Source organism: Petromyzon marinus, unplaced genomic scaffold (genome assembly GCF_048934315.1).
Source record: "Petromyzon marinus isolate PM22_M1 ecotype Great Lakes invasive population unplaced genomic scaffold, UKy_Petmar_22M1.pri1.0 PM_Scaffold_24, whole genome shotgun sequence".
NCBI classification, from domain to species: Eukaryota; Metazoa; Chordata; class Hyperoartia; order Petromyzontiformes; family Petromyzontidae; genus Petromyzon; species Petromyzon marinus.
In genome coordinates this window covers 116,441-122,950 of record NW_027423213.1, presented here as the reverse complement: position 1 = coordinate 122,950, position 6,510 = coordinate 116,441, and the positions used below count along the sequence as shown (strand labels likewise).

Here is a 6,510-nt window from a genome sequence, read left to right as displayed (position 1 = left end):
CGGCTCCATCGCCCCCCCCCCTCGGCTCCGTCGCCCCCCCCCCGGCTCCGTCGCCCCCCCAGCTCCGTCGGCCCCCCCTGGCTCCGTCCGGCCCCCCACCCCCCCGGCTCCGTCGCCCCCTCCTCCTAGCTCCGTCGGCCCCCCCCTGGCTCCGTCGCCCCCCCCCCCTCCCAGCTCCGTCGAACCCCCCCTGGCTCCATCGCCCCCCCCTGGCTCCATCGCCCCCCCCTGGCTCCATTGCCCCCCCCCGGCTCCGTCGCCCACGCCCCCCCCCCTGGCTCCGTCGCCCCCCCCGGCTTCGTTGCCCCCCCCCAGCTCCGTCGCCCCCCCCCTGGCTCCGTCGCCCCCCGCCCCCGGCTCCGTCGCCCCCCCCCCCCCGGCCCCGTCGGCTCCCTCCGTCAGCTCCCCCGGCCCCCTCACAAACGGCCCCGCCAGCCGTTGCTGGGAACGCGGTATGTGACGTCATACCACTTCTAGACAACCTCAGAGCACCCTCTACCCATACATTGAGAGCATGGGAGTGCCCACTACATAGGGACTACCCAAGATCAAACCTGGCTCCCACCCTCTAATCGTCACTCAACTAGAGGTGACGCTATCTCCATCATTGCACATTACAGCGCAATTCGCCGTCTGCGTGGCATCACGATGGTCGAGGCAGTGAGCACGTGGTGTCACACAGCTGCTTAATCTGCTAAACCTGTGTGGTGTTTTGAATTAGGTTTACATTTTACTTTTTTTATCGTAGTGTTGTGTTCATGTGAATGTTCAAATGCTTGCACTGAAGAGTGTTTTGAGATGCCTAAAGTGTTTCGATGCAATTTTACGTATTTCTATATATTCCAATAACAATTTTAAGCTTTTATTACAATTTAAATAACCCAATGTATTCACGATCGAATAGCTAGAGTCACAATTGTACCTAACCGAGACCTCTTAGAATTTAGTAGCAACATTTTATTTTTATAATTATTATTTCTTTTACCTGGCTAAAATTACATGACTATGCTTACAGGTGACACGTGGTTTGTTTTCATTTTCCTCAGGTGACTCGATGCATTGGTCGTGATGGCATCAAATGATCCTGCATATGAGATTATTAGAACCAACAAAGTGAAACTGCAGGAATACCTCCAGGCGAAGTCTTCAAAAGTGCTTGACCATTCCTGTCAAACAGAGATAGTCCTGTACGGCGAATACGCGTCCCTCAAAAACGAGAATGACCCCATTGTGCGAACACGGCACCTGGTTGACCTGGTGCTCGGCAAGGGAGAAGAAGTGTGCATGAGATTCATTGAAGCCGTGCTGGTGCCGCTGAGATCCGAGATCCCTCTCATGGATCAGTGGATATCACAGCATGAGCAGCAGCTCAACGTGATGGGTGTCGATCTGAGCTGAACTGCGGGTAAAGCCATCCCTGGAGCAGCTTCTCGTGAGTGATGCTAAACTTCACATATTCATTTGCATGTCTCTGCCAAATTTAAGTGAAATAATTGCTTTGAACTGATATGAATTGTCATTTAATATTAACAAACTGCACCACCCTTGCATGACAACATTACTCTCAGAAGGAGGACATTAATATTCAATTCCATAGCAGGGTATGTACAAGGAATCAGCAACTTGGAGGAAAGGATGGATGGATAATGGAAATGTGTGTCAGTATCAAAACATTACATCCACACTGGACCCCAACATTCCTGAATTTCTGTCCTATCCTACACCTCATTTTCCTTGCAAAAGACTTAAACATGGTGATTTTCTCTCACCTCTTCAGACACAGACATTTTATTTCAGCTGGAAGAATGTAATGAGCTATGAAGCTCTTTCAAGTGTCAAGCCCAAGATGTTTGGCCATGGCAGCAAACCCATCTGCTGCCATGGTCTCCATGACTTGGTACAATCTGGATTCCACCAAGGCCATGTCGTTGAAACTGCAGGGTGAATGACCACCTCTCTTAAATTATGGAAGCTGCTTCTACTCCATCCTCTTGAATCGGCATTGCTACGCAGGCATCTCTCACACACTTCCCCACTGCTTCTGCTTCACCCTCTAAAAGTGAGCCCTATTTTTTCCAAGCAATGACTGCCTTCCGTTCAGAAGCCCCCATTCTATGGTGTTCCACATGGCTCCGTCCTTGGCTATCTGCTCTTCTCAGTACAATGTCTCCTCCTTTGTGGACATTTTTTACTCCTAATTTTTTTTATATTGACTAGCTATCACTGCTATTTCTAAGGACACCCAGCCTTTTATTGCCATTGACTCATGAAACGGAACCTACTCTATCCTCTTAACTCTTTAAAAATGTTGACACTCCTACTGATACTCCTGCTGTTATGGAGTGACTCATGCAGCCAGCTATGGCTGCAAAGTTTGGTAGTACATGCTATTTATATCGTTTATTGTAAAATTTCAATCAGTTCTTATGATCACTGTTCCATTGCTTTTATAGCTTTCTTTTGGTGATTTCGAAAACGTTTTGGTTTAGCCATATTTGTTTGTTGTAGTACAGAGTTAGACTGATAACTTTACTCTAAATTGTCTTATGGTTGTTATTGTTTGACTTGCATCCCACTGGGATTTTTGCACACAGCATTGATATACAGTGCTTTTTCTGGAAGACTTTGCTGTTTTTTCCTGGATTTTTCTGTTTGCGCGTAGTCACTTTAAGATGTTTCTTTTTCCTGTTTTTATTTGTTGCGGTTGCACCCGATTCAAGAGCCGAATGGCTCACAGGGCTATACAAAATAAATGAAACTGAAACTGGATTGGTTATAATTCACTCCAGATTAAACGTCAAATTTGTATCCCTCTCATTTAGAAAAAAAGTCGACGTGATTAAATGACTCTGAATATATGATTCCCGAGAGATTAAAATAAAATCAGATACAGAGGTATCACGGTTCTTATGGTCAACATTGCCCAAGTGGTGCGCCTCTGGGTTCAGTGTTTACTTGGAAAGCAGATGGAAGTTGTTGAGCAAATTTGCTATTGGAAATCGACACTCCCCAATGTAGTGGATGCCACAGTGCTTGCTGATGATGCAGTAACCAGATTATTTGAAGTTTAAGTGAACCTACGATGCAACACGTGGGATGCTACGAATTCTGTAATTCATGTGGCTGTTGTGGAGGTGAAAGCACTTCATCTTCTCTGCTGCTAGGACCGTGCCTGGTGTACTGCACTCAACCACAGTGTAGCCCCCTTGCTAGGTGATGTAGGCCAGCTTGAAATGGAAAAGGAAACACAACCCCAATACCAGTGAAATATAAAAAGTAAAATTCAACATCCTAAACAACAAAAAATAATAATTGTAGGACAAGGCAGCAGTGCATTTTAGACACAAATTGATAGCATTAGGTTGGGATTATGCTGATGTACATCGTAATTTCAAATGTGGTGGTACTATCTTGTTTCACATGCAAAACAAACAAGACAAGTGGTGGTAAATTTTTGTTGAGATATGTAGAATACACATCGGGAAAATGTCCACACAATAATTTGTGATGTACATGATGGCAATACATTTTCCATGATGAAATATGCTTTTTTTACGTAGTTTATTTTAAACATATTTGTCTGTTATAGGAATGTTTTTTTAGTGTAAATGAAACTAATTTGTTTTTAAATGATTTGTTTAATTTAGATAACCCTGGTGATGATTACAGAGAATTCTTGCTGAAGCTGACATCATTAACACGAGACTACAACGCACGACCTGGAGAACCTGCAGTATTTTTGCTGGAGAGAATGGTGAAGCCAATTCTGGTTCCCTACTACCGCCATCAAGAAACCAAGCAGCACGAGTTACTAGCGAGAGGCAAACAGCACAAGGAGCTGATGAAGAGAGCACAGAGAGAAGGGATGACTTACAATAATATCTTTGATCTCATTGGAAAATAAACACACCCCCGACTGGTTATTGTAGTTGGGACTCCAGGCAGCGGTAAAACCATGTTGAGCAAATTCATTGTGCACAGCCTGCTGTCAGGTGAGAGAGTGTTTGCACGACGCTTTGAGCACATCGTGCTCATAACGTTCAGGGAGATAAATGATGTTGGAGAGGTGTCACTCGCAGAGCTGTTTTCTGTGCTGCACTCATGTTTGGGAAAAAAAGCGGATGAGGTTTACGCAAACCAAGAGAGAACCCTTTTTGTTATGGATGGGTTGGATGAGTTTGGAAAGTGCCTTCACTATGCCAATGCTTGCACTGATCCACGTAAGACGGCAACAGTAGAAGGCATCATTGCTGCACTAGTGAATGGAAACCTCTTACCCAAGGCCTCGGTCTTGATAACGACCAGACCTATTGCCATGGCGCAGCTGAGTGGAGTGAATGTTGATCGAGCTGTTGAAATTGCTGGGTTTTCCCATGAGGATAAAATATAATTTTTACGCAATTTTTACAAAGATAGGAATCTAGCAGAAAGAGTACTCAAGCTCCTGCAGGAAAATGAAACAGTGAATACATTGTCCCAGAACCCTTCATTCTGTCATATAGCAGCCATTACACTGAAGGAACATTTACAAAAGTCTGATCATTCTGAGATTATCCTCAAATCAATGACCGACCTCTTCACACAATACGTGTTTGGGCTCGTAGAACACCATGGACGTGGCAGCCACGGAGCCAAGGAAATTTTATTGTCTCTTGCAAATATGGCTCTGAAAGGGGTTCAGCAAAACATCCAGGTGTTCAGCCAAAAAGATCTAGAAGAGTGTGTTGTTAGTTCTTCTGAACTAGGAAGTACATTCATCAACAAAGTGTTCACATGTGAGGGCATTAAACAAGGGAGTTGTTTTGATTTAAAGCTTTCGTGACTGCAGTAATTCATATTCTTAGTTCTTTCGGTAAAGTCACGTTTTATTATTTTGTTGTTTCCCTTCAACGTGACTTTACCGAAAGAACTAAGAATAAGGGAGTTGTTATTCGTTTTCACACTTAACAATCCAGGAATTCTTTGCAGCAATAGCCATGCATTTGACACATTCAACACGGCCAGTGAGTGACATAATCAAAGCTATTGAGGACAGCAAAGATGGGAGGTTTGATGTGTTTCAGAGGTTTTTTTGTGGACTAGCATCAAGCACTCCATGGATGTTCTTTGAGGGTATCTTGGATCCTCCATCTGCAGATTCTCAAAAGGAAATAATCGAGTGGCTCAATCACAACATGGAAAATCAGAAGGTTGACAAACACAGGCTCATCAGTCTCCTGCACTGTGTGCACGAGCCGCACGACCGCAAGTCCATGAGTGATGCCACTCGGTCCATGACTGAGATAGACCTGTCATTCACAAGGCTGTCCCTGCCAGACTGCGCTGCCATCACCTCGATCCTGCTGCATCGAGAGGAACCTGTGGAGACACTCAACCTGTTTGACTGCGGCATTGGCACCGAGGAAATGAAGAGGCTTCAGCCTGGACTGCACAGATGTAAAGAGCTAGTGTGAGACTTGCACACCTCGCATTCACTACTTCACAAATTGTGTGTGCATATGTTCGTGTGTGTAATGTTTGTAGACCCCTTCATTTCATGTCCTCGCCTTCCATACTCGAGGTAACTTATTTCACGTATGTGTATAAATATATTTAGGCTCGCTGGTCTCGTCATGAAATTGCAATGAAAAAGCACCAGAGGAGGCAGCTATAACTGAGGGGGACGTGTCTAACACGCACCCCTCAGTGAGGCCACGCCCCCCTCCGTGAGGCCACGCCCTCTATGTGAATCTGGCTCTGACACTAGCCAGTGCCTCCCCAGCCATTGACCTCACCGCACATCACTGGTGCGTACATAGAGGTGTGTATCACACAACATGCACATATCCTAGCCACTTTACGTATGACTTCGATAGTCACCCTATATCTGTTTAAAATGTATGTATTTTAACTTTTAATTGGTGTGTCTGCTGCAGACATCGTGCTGCTCGCAGCAGACATCGCGGCTATCGCGATTGTCACCTGAAGACGGGCGCTTGTGTTGCAACCGTAATGTGATTTATTTTGTTTAATTAATGATTGTTTCATATTCTTGGTTCTTTCGGTAAAGTCACGTAGAAGGGAAATAATAAAATAATAAAAATGTAACTTAAATTCTCACGACATTTCGTCGTGAGAATTTTCCCGAAATAACCAAGAATACGAATCCCTGCAGTCACGAAAGCTTTAAATCGAAATTTAATGATTGTGGAATGTTCATTTCTTGCATTAAAGTTGTTTTTGCTCTGATTTATCTTTGCTTCATTGCTCTAATTTATTAGTTTTATTTTTTGGTGTCAGGTCACACTTGCAAATTAGGCTATCCAGGTAAAAAAACAGGTTAAAAAATACACCTGATATTTCAAATTTCTATGTCAACATATATCTATATACCGAATAACAGCACTTCAACAGCCTCGGAATGCTTAACAATGTATCAATAAATTTCGATTTAAAGCTTTTGTGACTGCAGGGATTCATCTTCTTGGTTCTTTTGGTAAAGTCACGTAGAATGGAAAAAAAATAATAAAA

The 6,510-nt window shown here is 44.2% G+C and overlaps 1 long non-coding RNA gene across 1 annotated transcript; it reads left to right on the top strand.

Annotated features, from left to right (window-relative positions):
• Positions 1-775: 775 nt before the first annotated feature.
• On the top strand, positions 776-6,228 carry LOC142923003 (uncharacterized). Its single transcript, XR_012940470.1, has 2 exons — positions 776-1,432; positions 3,648-6,228. It is a non-coding gene; the product is annotated as an uncharacterized LOC142923003 (long non-coding RNA).
• Positions 6,229-6,510: the final 282 nt, after the last annotated feature.